General features: G+C 39.4%; 1 pseudogene; it reads left to right on the top strand.

Annotated features, from left to right (window-relative positions):
- Positions 1 to 301: 301 nt before the first annotated feature.
- Positions 302 to 790, top strand: LOC139008881 (jun dimerization protein 2 pseudogene; annotated as a pseudogene).
- The last annotated feature ends 14936 nt before the right edge of the window (positions 791 to 15726 follow it).

The raw sequence follows: 15726 nt of genomic DNA, 5'->3' as shown, positions 1-15726 counted from the left end.
CCAGGCTGGTCCCACCCCCCAGTAAGCGGTAAGGGACAATCAGGCAGGCAGGCGAGTGTTTAGGAGCAATCAGGCAGGCAGGTAGAGCCCCGTGATCGATTGACGCAAAGAGGGAGACCCAGGCCACCCGCCATAGCCTCGGTGGCTACAATGGGAGGCACTGGCAGCAGTGGACACTGCAGGGTGGGGCTGGTGCCACGGCGGCTCCTGAGCGGGCACAGTGCCTGAAGCTTGGCCTAGGCCCTTGGGTTGCCACCTCTGCCCGCAGCTTCTGCATGGCTGGACTGCCACTCCTCCTGCAATGATGCCTGGGAAGATCCCGGACCCTTCCATGACTGCAGGCTCTTTGCCAGGGGTTGGCCCCCTGACCAGATTTCCCAGTTTGGCCCTGACTGCAGATAAGCTGAAATACACTGACATCCACAACATTGGGACCATGATCTCCCCTTTGCACTTCCTGGAGGTGAAACTGGGCAAGAGGCCTCAACCTGTGAAAAGGGAGCTAGATGAGGAAGAGGAGCGGAGGAAAAGGTGCTGGGAAAAGAACGAAGTGGCGGCAGCCCGTTGCCAGAACAAGAAGGAGTGGAAGGAGTTTCTGCAGCAGGAATCTGAGTGGCTGGAGCTCATGAATGTGGAGCTGAAAACCCAGATGGAGGAGCTGAAGCAGGAGCGGCAACAGCTCATCTTGATGCTCAACTGGCATCACTTCACCTGCATTGTCAGGACCAACAGCGTTAAGACCCCCGACTCAGAAGGCAACCCACTGCTGGAACAGCTGGAGAAGACGTGACCATGGGCTGGGAGCAGGAAGAGGAGGAGGTGGAGGTGAGGAGAGAGGAGGAGGGTCCCAGAGGGCTCTTCCTTTACTGCGTGAAAAACTCTTCAATGAGGCTCAGCACAGCCAGCATTGGCCAGGCTTTTTTGTGAAACTCAGATCAGCCACACCAGGGGAAGAAACCCAGGCTGATGAAACCCAGGACCAAGTGCTGAGACCAAAATAGTCCTCAGGGTGTCTATTCTGCTTGGGGCCAGGCTTGCAGGAGGCAGGACAGAGGCTCTTGGCCAGAGAAACACCCAACCAGGCAGCTGTGGGCACTTCTCTGGCCTCTCTGCCAGGGCACCCACCCAAAGGACCTCTGAGCAGCCAGGAAAAGCCATGAGTTGCAACCAAAATTAGGCTGAGTATGGAACTCAGAGTGATACTGCAATCTGCCTGCCTCCAGCCCTGACCCTGACCCTGATCCTGACCCTGATCCTGATGCAAGGCTGGAGAAGGGCACAGTGCCAGGCCCTGCTGTACCCACCCACCATGGTCCAGCTCAATCCTGCCCAGAGTGACAGCCAGAGTGCACCCTCACCAACCCTGCTGGAGTTGCTGTGGGCATGAGGCATAGGCGCCCTTCCAAAGCACATACAGACTGGCTATCCTGGCAGGGCTTTCAACTGCACATGATTTTTATACTTTCTTTTTTTAAAAATAAATTTTTACCAAAAAAAGATTTTATACAAACAATATATAACTGGATTTTTATAATCACTTGATGTGATACAGTATAAATATGCTATGGTTTGTTTGTTACAAACAGATATTCAGCAGTTATGGCAGTTGCATGTAACTTCTAAGTACTCTAGTCTCTGGGTGTTGGGGGTGGCAGGGGCGGGGGTACGGTGCATTTCCATCTTGGTAAACCCTTCATAGTACTCAGTTCTGTATCGCTCAGTACACATTACCCTTACTTAAAAAAAAAAAGAGGGAGGCCCAGGCTACCCAGCTGGTGGTGCTGCAGTGGGTGGACAGGGCTTCCCTCTGTGGGGTGATCAATTTGGGGGCCCTGCCATCGATCGCCCCACAGAGGGAGGCCCAGGCCATTGGCCAGCAACGCTTTGGCAGGTGTGTAGGGTCGGCCAGCAATTGCCCCTCAGAGGGAGGCCCGTCCAGCCAAGCAATCATACCCCACGCCTGTTGCCTGCAGAAGGAGGTGACCAGTGGCAGGGGAGGAGGGGGGGGGGAAGTGGTGCACAGATGGCAAGCAGTGGCAGTGGCAGGGGCAGGGCCAGCTGCCAACAGCCAAGGGAAGGAAAGCCTGATAGGCCCTGATCTCAGGCCAGGCCTAGGGACCCTACCTGAGGGGTCCCGGATTGCGAGAGGGTGCAGGTTGGGCTGAGGGACCCACCCGAGTGCACAAATTTTCATGCACTGGGCCTCTAGTTTTTCTAATAAAGATCTTATAACTATTTTGTTAGATTTATATCTAAATATTTCATTCTTTTGGTGCCAATATAAATATTTTGCTTTAAATTTCGAATTATACTTGTTCATTGCTAGTATACAGAAACACAATTGACTTTTCTATATTGACCTTGTATCCTTTAACCTTGCTATAATTGCCTATTAGTTTCTACTTCTTTTGTCTATTCTTTCATATTTTTATGTAGACAACTAGAGGCCCAGTGCATGAAATTCATTCATGGGGGGGTCCCTAGAGTCCAGTTTGCACCCTCTTCAATCCCGACCCTTTGGGGGATGTCCGACTGCTAGTTTAGGCCCGATTGGGATCAGCCCTAAACCGGCAATTGGACATCCTTCTCACAATCTGGGGCCGCTGGCTCCTAACTGCTCACCTGCCTGCTTGCCTGCCTGATAGCCCCTAACTGGCCCCCCTGCCAGCATGATCACCCCTAACCACCTCTGCCTGCTGACCTGATTGCCCTTAACTGCCCCCTCTGCTGCCCATGTAGCCCTCAACTTCCCCCCCCTGCCTTCCTGGTCACCCACAACTGCCCCCCCCGCTGGCCTGGTCACCCCTCACTGCCCCCCCTGCCGGCCTGGTCACCTCACAAAGTCTGCTGTTCAGTCGTTTGGTCATCCCTCACTAACCACCCTGCTGGCTTGGACACCCCACACAGCCTGCTGCTCAGTTGTTTGGTTGTCCCTCACTAACCCCCCTGCCGGCCTTGTTGCCCCACTCAGCCTGTTTGGTCGTCTGTTCAGTTGTTTCAGGTGTGACAGCCCCTGGCTCTTTATAAATATAGATTATATTTCTAAATGAAGACACTTTTATTTTTTCCTTCCTATTCTACATATTTCATGCTATTTTCTTTTCTTGTTGAATTCACTAAGACTTCTAGTGTGATAGTAAATAGCAGTGATGAAAGAGGCACCCTTGTTTTGTTCCCCATTTTAGAGAGAAACAGATATTTTATCATTACTAAGTATAAAGTTAGCTTTATGTTTTCTGTGGATATTATTTATCAAGTTAAAAAAAATTTCCTCTGTTTCTAATTTTCTGAGGATTTTTATTATTAATGGGTGTTGGAGTCTGTTGAATGCTTTTTCTGCATCTATTGGTATTATATATGATTTTTTTCTCTTTAACCTGTCGATATGGTAGATTATCTCTCTCAATCCTCCTATCTAATAATAGACAAACGTGGTAATTAACCATAATTTCACTACCCTTCCCATTGGCTAATCAGCGAGATATGCAAATTAACTGCCAACCAAGATGGCTGCCGGCAGCCAGGCAGCTGAAGTGAACAGGAGGCTTGATTGCTCCAGTGATGAAGGAAGCCAAGGTTCCCCCCCTGCTGCTGCCAGCCTCTGAGCTGCAGTCTAAGAAACAATGTTGCAATTATAGAAGCTAAATAAGCTCCAGAAACCTGCTTTCAGCTGTCAGAGCTGGAGCGAGCAGAACCGCAGCAGTGTTACAATTATAGAACCCAAACAAACGCAGATACCTGCTTTCAGCAGCTGAGGTCTCAGAGCTGGAGCCGAGCCTCAGAGCTAAAGCCGGCTCTCAGCTCCAGTGACAGCATAGAAGGTAAACAAATCCCAGAATAAAAAAAATAAATAAAAAAAGGAGAGGTTGGGAGCTTCAGTCACCTGCCAGCCTGAAAACAGCCCTCAGCCCATCACCCAGACTGGCCAGGCACCCCAGTGTGGACCCCCACCCTGAAGGGGGTGTGACCAGCTGCAAACAGCCATTAGCCCCTCATCCAGGCTGGCCAGGCACCCAAGCAGGACCCCCACCCTGATCCGGGACACCCTTCAGGGCAAACCAGCCGGCCCCCACCCATGCACCAGGCCTCTATCCTATATAGTAACAGAGTAATATGCAAACTGACCCTAACAGCAGAAGGACTGGGAATGACTGGTCACTATGACACACACTGACCACCAGGGGGCAGACGCTCAATGCGGGAGCTTCCCTCTGGTGGTCAGTGTGCTCTCACATGGGAGGAGCTCTGCTCAGCCACAAGCCAGGCTGATGGCTGCCAGTACAGCGGTGGTGGTGGGAGCCTCTCCTGCCTCCTCAGCAGCACTAAGGATGTCCGACTGAAGCTTAGGTCTACTCCCTGCTGGCAAGTGGGCATCCCCCGAGGGCTGCTGGGCTGCCAGAGGGATGTCTGATTGCCATCTTAGGCCCAATCTCCCAGGGAGCGGGCCTAAGCCAGCAGGTGGTCATTCCCTGAGGGGTCCCAGACTGCGAGAGGGCACAGGCTGGGCTGAGGGACCCCCCCCCCCTTCCCCTGAGTGCACAAACTTTTGTGCACCGGGCCTCTAGTATATATATAAAAGCCAAGCAACCAGAACAATGGGGAATGACAGAATGACTGGATCGATCAGAACAACCAGTTTCTATGATGGGCACTGCAGAGGCCAACTCACCCCCTTGGGGCCCCTAGTGGCACCCCCAACCTCTTGTGGCCTGCCCCGGTCAGCCCCCCCCCAACCAGCCCCCCCACCCCCCACCCCCGATTGGGGTGTGGCCAGCCGGCCAACTGCCCATGGTCCCCACCCCCATTGGCCACCCCTATTGGCCCCCATCGGGGCGGGCTGGCCAGAACCCACCTGTGCATGAGTTTGTGCACTGGGCCTCTAGTATTAATAGATTTTCAAATGTTGAACCAGCCTTACATACCTCAAATAAATCCCATGTAGTCATGGGTATGATTCTTTTTGTATAAAGTTTGATTTTATTTGTTAATATTTTGCTAAGCATTTTTGCATCTATAATCATAACAAATATTAGTCTGTAATTTTCCTTCTTAGTAATGTCTTTTTTCGTTATTATTAAGATCATGCTGCTCAGTAGAATGAGTTAGAAAATATTCCCTTTGCTTTTATTTTCTGGAAGAGATTTTAAAGAATTGGTCTCTATCTTCTTTCACTTCCTTGCTGTGCATGCTTTTTGCAGAGCCCAAAGGTGCTGATGAAGGTTCGAGTGAAGAAGATAAGATGTGTAAGCACAGCTGAAACTCAGATGGGAAGTTAAGCTTTCCTGATAAGACCTTATAATTCCTAATTCCGCTACAAAAGCAGAGTTGAGCAGAGATACAGCAGAGACGTAGAGCCTGCAAAGGTTAAAATATTTACTATGTGGCCCTTTATAGTAAAAGTGAGCTGACCCTTGCCCTGCTCACTTAGGAAGGTAGTTCTCAACCTTCCTAATGCCCAGACCTATAAACTTTTAATACAGTTCCTCATGTTGTGGTGACCTCCAACCATAAAATTATTTTCGTTGCTACTTCATAACTGTAATTTTGCTACTGTTATGAATCATAATGTAAATATCTGATATGCTATATGTGTTTTCCAATAGTCACGACCCACAGGTTGAAAACTGCTGCATTATAACCTATTGATAACTAATCATTCCTCCTAGTAATGGCTCCACATGCAACATGCTTATTCTATATAGTCTAACTAGTTTATGAATAGAGAAGGAGAAAGGTCTCAAAACAATTATTACAGATATAAACCAAAGAAACAGTGGGTAATGAAATATTGATTATGCATTAACTTGGTAAGCTCTGGTTGCAGATGTAATGTTACAACTCCATCAACAAATCATCTTAAAACAAAGTAAATGTTATGTGAAATAATGTTTGAAAACAAAGTAAAAATAGGTACTTTTTAATGTATTTGCATAGCATTTTAAAATTAACCACATGTCAGCCCTAGCTGGTTTGACTCAGTGGATAGAGCATTGTCCTGCGGACTGAAGGGTCCCAGGTTTGATTCCAGTCAAGGGCACATGCCTGGGGTTGCAGGCTTGATCCCCTGTAGGGAACATGCAGGAGGCAGCTGGTCAATGATTCTCTCTCATCATTGATGTTTCTGTTTCTCTCTCCCTCTCCCTTCCTCTCTGAAATCAATAAAAATATATTTTAAAAAATTAACCACATGTCAGAATAAGACAAACCATCACTTTACTTTTACTCCGTTTCCAGATCTGAAAGTTGAGGATCATAATCTGGTAGGATTTTTAAGAGTATAAGATAATTTTACTTTTTTCCATTTAATTATCTAATGTTTTAATTATTTCAGTGGATATAAAAATGAGTCAAACACAGCTCTTGCCTCAGATAGCTTGTACTTTAGGAAATGATGATACAATTACAAATATCATTATAAAACAAAGGTCAGCAAGCTAGGTGACTTGAAGAAGGTACCAGCACTGCAGCAGGGCAAGGATCAGCTCACTTTTACTATAACGGGCCACACAGTAAATATTTTAACCTTTGCAGGCTCTACAGCCTCTGCTGTATCTCTGCTCAACTCTGCTTTTGTAGCACAAATGCAACCATAGACAATGCATACAAGAATGAGCATGGCTGTGTCCCAATAAATATTTATAAAACCAGGTGTCTGGGAGGATTTGTTTTGTGGGCTGTAATTTGCCAAGCCTTGCTCCAGGGTCTCAAAGGAAAGAGACAAAAATATTGTGAAAAATAGTTTTCAGATTATAGAGCTCTTTGAATGTAAAGTTATTATTCATTGAGTTTATTGAAGACTGGTACAGTGTCTAACTTGATGTTAATGCACAGCTGATAGTCCCTGGCTGATAAGCCCATTTGCTGTCAGGTGAAGCAAGGGAGTCTGACTACAATAATTAAGGATAATAAACCACACACATCCTTTTCTTAGAGGAAAGGGACGAGGAAATACATCATTATTTTTTAAAATCTTTTCCGAAGGGCTTTATCTTCCCAAGAGTTTAGCAAATTTTAAATACATCTTTGTCACTTCTCCATGATGAACTTGGGGATTTAATCAAATTCCCAACTTAATATGAGAACCTACTAACCCTCCCCCTCCCCACCTCTGTTAATTGTTCTTGAATCCTAACCCTTCCTGGTGCTAAGTCAGGAGTCAGGAGTTCTGAAAGCTCAGCCAATAGTACCTCAGTTTGGCAAGTTTCCCCATGTTCTAACTATGTCTTTTTCTCTTCCTCTTTCTCACTCAGTGATTTAAATTCATTTAAGTTTGTTTCTCTTCAAAACTGTTTCCGATTTTCAGGCTTTAGCAAGTAGGTCTTTTGTCTCTCACATTTGGAGCCAAGTAGATGGCTTTTAGCTGTTCAATGGAACATCATATCTTATCATCATGAGACTAAATAGCTGCAAGTTTTTAAATGGAGAGGTTTGCCCACAAGTGTGGTCTCTAAGGCAGTCTATCTCTATGTTCTCTACCACTGTATTTTCAGATTTGGCTCTTTGGACCACAAATCTGTTTTAACAGCTTAGACATCTTGATAACTATTTTCTGTAACATATGCAGAGTAGATGTGCAAAATGTTAGCAACCTATTTACCCCATGGTGGAAACCATTAGCACACAAGTGGTTCAACTGGAATTATGCATGTTTTTCACTCATTATAATTGGTTAACATCATTTAATTGCTCTGTCCCTTTAGATAGATGCAGCTCACTGGAAAGTATGATTTCCACTGTTTCACAACAACAAAAGCTTTGCAGGGAATTCATATGCGAGGAATAGCAGAAACTTCCATTGCTATATCAATTACCGCTCTGCAGAATTTCAGGATCCAACAAATCTTTTCATCCTGTTCTTAAAAGCATCGTATTACTAAGAATAGGTGTGCTTCATCTTTTTAAGAAGGTTCATCTGCATGCATCTTATATTTATTGCTTCTCACTTTAAATTATCTTCCAAGGTTTATTTTAAATATGAAATGTCTCTTAACTAATCTAGATAAAAATCAGTAACCCATTTTACAATTATTTTCTTGGTGATTTTTCACCAATACTTTCCATTATTTTAAGAGCTTTATTCCTGCCAGACAGCTAGGTGAAGGTCTGCAATCCATACCTCATACTTGACATTCCAATTCTGCAGAGTACATTTAATGCCTACTTTCATATCAGTAACTGATTATAATCTCTTAGTGGGTAGGAACCAGAGCTGTTTAATTTTCTATGTGCGGCTCTCAGATAGCAACGAGCTCAGGGATTCACCAAACACATATATTTGAAGAATGATAAATAGTTTTTGCAAAAAAAAATACCCAGTGAAGTGAAAAATTATCAATTTTATCCCATCTTAAATTCAGAGAGAGAGAAAAAAATAAAAGAAGATGCAGGTATACTTGTCTTGGTCAAGGAAGGTCCTTGCCTGCACATATTATAAAATATATATAATCATGAGGGCATCCCCCTGGTATATGCACCAACCTGATAATAAAATTTGAAATCATATTTTACAAGAAACATTTACTGCTCCAGCAGGAGAATATTGAGTTTTATAACTGCAAAGTGGACTCAAAAGGTTGTGAAGAGTTTTCCACGTCTTAGCTAATGAGCCACATTTAAGTAAAGGATATTCTTATCCTTACTGTGAAAACTAGAAGATGCTCTAAATTATTAAAACTGTGACTTGTGGGCATGTTAGCCAGTATCCCAAGGCAAATGCATATGAGGAAAAACATTTGAAGTATCATAACTGGCAGCAGAGACTAGAGACTATGAGGGGAGGAGTGTCCAGAGGACTCTGTTCTATAATTTAAATAAGGGAAGGTTTGGGGAGGGCTTGTTGTGCACATTTTTCCTGTTGTGTCTCCTTGTCTTTTTCTTTATATAAGGATTTACACATTTAACTAAATATTTCTAAATAAGAAAATAAACGTGAGAAGCATCCATTAATAATCTCTTATTTTTGATAAATACAAATTTGTGTATATCAGAATAATAATAAGTGGAAGAGTTATTTAGACATGTCATTTGACTTTGAGGATTTTTAAATTTTACTATGATTAGAGATATAAATTGGTTCTGCTTTGTCAGCATTGGTTAGTTATTAACAAACTGTAAACTCTTAACTGTTAAGTTTTTAAAATAGTTATTGAATTTGTTATTAATAGGGATATTGAGCTGGATTAGCATTAGATACTACCCTCAAGGTATATGTGAGTTCCAGTTGCTTCATATCCTTGCCATCACCTGGTAGGCTTAGTCTTTTTAAGTCTACTAATAGGGTATGCAGATATCTCATTATGGTTTTAATTTGAATTTAATTAATGAATAATGATGATGAGCATTTTTTGTGTGCTTACTTATACTTAATTTAACATTTTTAGTCTGTTCATATTATTTTTATTGGGTTATTCTTACTACTGAGCTTTGGGAGAGCATTCTATATTACTGTGAAGTCCTCCCCCCCTCCCTTTTTTGACAGATAATGGTGTTTCTTTAAAGAAGAAGTCCTTCATTTTGATGTTCATTTTCTATTTTTTAAATGTATTATACTTTTGTGTTGTATCTAAGATATCATTTCTCAACCCAAGGTCACGATGATTTTCTCCTATGTTTTATTCTAGAAATTTTCTAATTTTAAGTCTTTCATGTATGTCTATGATCTGCTTTGAATTAGTTTTTGTGTATGATGTGAGTAGTAATCAAAGTTCAGTTTTGTACATGGATACCCAATTATTCTAGCATCATTTAATTAAATCACTATCTTTTTTTTCACTGAAACACCTTTGTAGCTTTTTAAAAAAATCAATTGGCAATATAAGTGTCTGTTTTCTTTTGAACTTTATTCAGTTCCCTTCATCTACTTGTATGTATTTATGTCAGTACCATAAGTGATATATGGAGTCAGGTAATGTAAGTTCTCCCACTATGTTTCTCTTTTTCAAAGTTGTTTTGGCTATTTTAGTTCCGTTACTATTCTATATGAATTTTAGAAAATCTTGTCTGTATCTAAAGGAAAGGCTGCTATGATTTTATTGGGATATTGTTGAATCTATAGATCAAATCCGGGAGAATTAAAATTTTAATAATATTGAGTTTTCTTATTAATGAGTACAGTATATTCTCCATTTATATAGGTCTATTTTGATTTCTTTCAGCAGTATTTTATAATTTTCAGCATAAAAGTCTTATACATCTTTCAATGAATTTTTACCTAATTATTTAATAATTCAAAAATATTTAAAATAGTATTTAAAAGTTTTGATTTCCAATTTCTCATTGATTTTGATGTATAGATCTTGTATTGCACAGTCTTGCTAAACTCTCTTATTAGTTGCGGTAGCTTTTTTTTTGTAATTTCAATTGGATATCTTATGGAGATGATCATATCATCTGAGAAAAAAAGATAGTTTATTTCTTCCTTTCCAATATTGATGCCTTCTATTTCTTTGGATTGCCATAGTACTTGAAATAACATCAAGTATAAAGTTTAATAAAAGTGATGAGAACAGACATTCTTACCTTGTTCCTGATCTCAGGGAGAAAGCATTGTCTTTTACCTTTGCGATATTAGCTATACGTTTTTCAAAGATACCCATTATGAGGATGAGCAAATTCTCCCTATTCCTAATTTACTGAGGGTTTTTATTTAGGAATAAATTTGGAATATTGTCAAAAGCTTATTTTGCATGAATTGAGATGATCATATAGTTTAACTTTTTTAGTCTCTTAATATGGTGAATTACATTGATTTTCTAATTTAAAACCAACCATTCACTCAGGGGATAAATCATATTTGTCCATGACATATTATCTTTTTATATTGTTGTATTTACTAGTATTTGCTAAATTATTTTAAAGAAATTTTTTTGCATCTGTGTTTACGCGGGAATTTTTTTCTCTTGAAATGCTTTTTTGTGTTTGATATTGAAATAATGTTGGCCCCATTGAGCAGGTTGGGAAGTATTCATAGCTCTTTGATTTTCTGGGAGAGTTTGTATAGAATTGTATAAAAATAAATCAAAAATTGATATAAAATTTCAACATAATTAACAAACCTTTAATTGGACTTCTAAGAAAATAGAAGTTGCTCAAATAACTAAAATCATGAATAAAAGAGAGGACATCATGACCAACTTTTTATAAATAACATGTATTATAAGGGAATACACAACTGTATACCAACAAATTAAATAACTTGGATGAAACAGACAAAATTATAGAAAGGCATAAATTACTGAAACTGACTCAAAAAGATATAGAAAATCTGGATAAACCTGTAACACAGTTAAATAAGTAATTTTAAAACTTCCCAAAAGAAAAGTTCAGGCCCAGATAGCTTTTATAGTGAATTCTACCAAACATTTAAAAAATGACCACCAATCCTTCACAAACTCTTTCAAAAAATAAGAGGGAACATTTTCCAATTCATTCCATTAGTTTAATATTTATTTAATCCAAAACCAGACTACAATATTGCAATGAAAGAAAACTACAGACCAACATTTCTTATGAATGTAGAAGCAAAATTCCTCAACAAAATATTAGCAAACTGAGTTCAGCAATATATAGAAAATTATGCATCAATGAGCAAGAGGAATTTTTTTTATAGGAATTTAAGGTTGGCATAATATCTGATAAACCATCAACGTAATAGGCCATATTATTGAATAAAGAACTACAACCATATCATCAAGTTAATCAATGCAGAAAAATTGAAAATATTCAACTTTTGCATGATAAAAAATACTCAAAAAACTGTGAATAAAGAGAATGTCAAATAGATAAAAAGCACATATGAAAAACCCACAGCTAACCCCATAGTTAATGGTGATAAAATGAATGGTTTTCCTCAAAGATTGGGAAATGACATGTATGTCTGCTCTTACTAGTTCTATTCAACACAGTACATCCATTGTTTGAATATACAACATTTTATTCATCCATTCACCAATAGATGAACATTTGGGTTGTTTCTGCTTTTTGGCTACTGATCATTTGTCCAAGGTTTTCGGTGAACCTATTTTCATTTCTCTTGGATTTATAGTTAGAAGTGTAATTATTGGGTCATATGGTAAACTATATGACCCAATTATTTTCCAAAGTGGCTGCCCCTTTTTACATTCTCACCAATAATGTAGGAAGGTCCCAGTTTCTCCATATCCTCAGTTCATCCTAGTGTGTGTGAAGTACAATCTCATTGTGGGTTTCATTTGTATTTCCCTAATGGCTAATGATGAGCATCTTTTCATGTGCTTACTGGACTATGTTTATCTTTTTCAGAGAAATGTTTCTTTAGATCCTCTACCTATATTTTAATTGGAATGTTTATTTATTATTGAGTTGTAAGAGTTCTTTACATATTATATATTCTCATATATTCTGGATTTGAATCCCCTGTCAGATATATGATTTGAAATATTTACTCTTTATCTGTAAGTTGTCCTTTTAGTCTCTTCTTGATCTGTCTATAGAATGAAAGTTTTTAGCTTATATGTAATCCAATTTATCTTTTTTTTATTATCACTTTTGCTGTCATATCTGAGAAACCATCACCTAGGTAATAAAGATGTATGCCTGTTTTCTTCTGAATGTTCATAAATGAATAAATAACAACCTGAGTTAAATTGTTATTTGTTGATGTAGAGAGTCTATATGGTTTCTGTAGAGTAACTAGGAAGTATTTGTAAAATTCATAAGTAATATGACTCTAAAGAGAAAAAAATAAGTCAATGAAAGACCTAAGGGAAAAGTCAAATAAAATTAAAACATAAATATAAATATATATTGAAAGAGAATTACAAGTTTGGTACAACTTAGTATTTTAAATTAGTGCTAACAATACTAAGTCTATATCATAAAAAAAGATATAATTCTTTAATAATTTACAAAAAAAGTAGTTTAACCTAATTTAGATAAAAAATCAATTGTTAGATATGATTTATTTATGAGCTGGTCATTTAATACATAAAGCTGTGCTTACACTATCCAAAATATTCAAGGGGAGCAGAATATAATTAATAGTTAATCAATACATAACAAGTAAAACTAACAGGTATAATTATTTTTCCCCAAAGATTATTTTATGGAATCAGTTGACCAAATCGACCAGTTGCTTTGCAATCTGAAAAGTAAACCAAAACCATTTAATAGGTCTCTGGATCTCCAGAATACAGTTAATAATCTTCTTCTTCTTCTTCTTCCTCTTCCTCTCCTCCTCCTCCTCCTCCTCCTCCTCCTTCCCCTCCTCCTCCTCCTCTTCCTCCTCCTTCTCCTCTTCCTCCTCCTCCTCTTCCTAAATTCTCACCCAAGGATATTTTCACATGGATTTTTAGAGAATGTGGAAGACAGGGGGAGTGAAAGAGAGAGAAACACCTATGTGAGAGAGACACATCTAATTATTGTCACCCGCATGTGCCCCGGCCAAGGCTGGGGTTCAAACCTGCAACCGAGGTACGTGCCCTTGAGTAGAATCGAAGCCAGTATCTTTCAGTCCACAGGTCAATGCTCTATCCACTGAGTCAAACCAGCCAGGGCTAATGTTATTATTCTTGTTATTTTATGTCTTGAGAAAAGAAAGAAAAAATTGCCCTGGTCAATGTGGCTCAGTTGGTTGAGTATCATCCTGTGTACCTAAAGGTCGCTGGTTCAATTCTGGTTGGGACACATAACTGGGTTGTTTGTGAGCTGGGTCCCCAGTAGGGGAAATGCAGGATGCAGCCCAAGATGTTTCTCTCTCTCTCTCTCTCTGCCTCCATCCCTCTCTCTTTAAAGTCCATAAAAACGTCTTTTTTAAAAAAGAATTATAAGATAATACCACATATAATTCAATAGAAATAAAAAGAAAAAAATGACTAAGAAATCTGGAAAAAACTAGTATATTAATTTAATGTAATTCATTTTTCTATAATATAAGAGGCACGTAGTAAATACCATATGTAATTTCTTATACTGAAGAAGGAATGGGAATCAATTTGAGTTGTGAATATTTAGTCATCCTATTTGGGCCTAGTGAAAAATATCACACATATACAAAATTATGCCACAATCACATAATTAGGAACTCTCTCAAGTGGAGATTTAGAAGATAGAGGGGGAAAAATACAGAAGCTACTTTGAATTCCACAATAGAAAAAATTGTCATGGTACACTGCAAACTAATCAGAGCATATCCAATGCTGTAAAACTACTACTATAAATAAACACACAGATCCACACATACTCAGATTTGATGGCCTTTCTTCTATATGATGGAGTGTGCTGAACTTTATGCTCAAGTGTCTCCTGAATGTCACTACATTTTAGAGGTTCGGGCAATTTTCTTACTTCAGGATTTCTAAAAAGTAAGCACTTGCTTTCCTTTCTTCTCTGGCCCCTAAAAGTATAGATGCACAAATGCATATACTATGTATTATTAATATAAAATATTTTAAATTATAGATCATCTCCTAATTTCATGTTATCTTTAACTCATTCAATAGTAACACACCAGGAAATAGAATGGGAAAAGAAAGATCTAATAAAAGAGAATGAAGTCATAACAAAAAGCTAAACATCTTTTCAACCTAGAACACTCATTTTCTCACCTGGAACAAGGATTATGAAATGGTGATGTCCAGGCCCAATCTATCCTCAAGTGTGTTTCTTCCCCCTACCCCCTCCTTTTATAAAGGAGTGCAAACGTTTTCAAAACATGTTGAGTTGGTTGCCAGCATTTGGAAAGCAGACGTTTCAAGTAAAAATCCAGGTTCCTGGCATCTTTTTAAGAAATGGGAAGATCTGGAAACAGACCTAAATTCTTTAAGGCACCCACTGGCTAGCCAGCTCTGGCAGTAGGGGCACCATCCCTGGGTACGGCCTGAGCCTCTCCAGATTACTGCTGAATCCATTCTGCCCACCTCACTCATATATTATATTCCCTGCCTGACCCTGTGAGCATTTGGGTTTATATCCATTTTTTAGACACAAATGAACCGTTTTCTTCTGTTTTATAGACAACAATTCTCTCAGCATTTAATTAAAATAAATTATAAGCCTAGGAGCAGTCTGTGTTTCAGAAATGAAAAGAAATTTTTAATACTGTTTTCACAGTTAATATGGAATCACTGAGTAAATTATTGCCATGCTTAGAGCTTCTTTAGGACCCTGTCCAGGAAGGAATGTAGAAAGTCATTCTTGTTTTCATATGAATTGCTGAAATAGAGCCTCCATTTAAAGTATTGGAAGAAATGAGAAAAGTGATATGTATTTCGGTGTTCTGAACAGCATGACAAAACAAGTGAAAACAGGTGTGCAAACAGCAGTAGGAAGTAATCAAAAACAAGATTGCGAAGATCACAAAGGCCATTGGTACATTATGATGGCCTGGAGCAACAACTGAAACACTGCTCTTGTAGTCATTGCCTCTCCAGACTTCAGTATTCATTTTTCCTTATGAATTAAATTTTTTTAAAAAAGTATAAAAGACTTTTGTCTTTTCTATGAACACTTTGAAATAGCTTGCACTGATATGTGGCTTAATCGAGAGCAGTGATCCTGGTTGAAATATAAAACCAAAATCAAAACGTGCTTTTGAAAGTATTATAGTTCTAAAGAAACTGCAAGCCATAAAGTTGAAAACTCCTCTGTTTATGGAATGTATCTTTCACATTTAAGGAAAATTCTAGATCCCAGGAAAATCTTTGAAAGATATCAAATTTAAAGACCCTCAGCTCTCCTCGGAAGCTTTAC

Source organism: Myotis yumanensis, unplaced genomic scaffold, assembly GCF_028538775.1.
Source record: "Myotis yumanensis isolate MYYU_CA2020_CCGP unplaced genomic scaffold, mMyoYum1.0.hap1 SCAF_1, whole genome shotgun sequence".
Taxonomy (NCBI): Eukaryota; Metazoa; Chordata; class Mammalia; order Chiroptera; family Vespertilionidae; genus Myotis; species Myotis yumanensis.
Note: the sequence above shows the minus strand (reverse complement) of the source record. Positions and strands in the feature narration are given on the sequence as shown.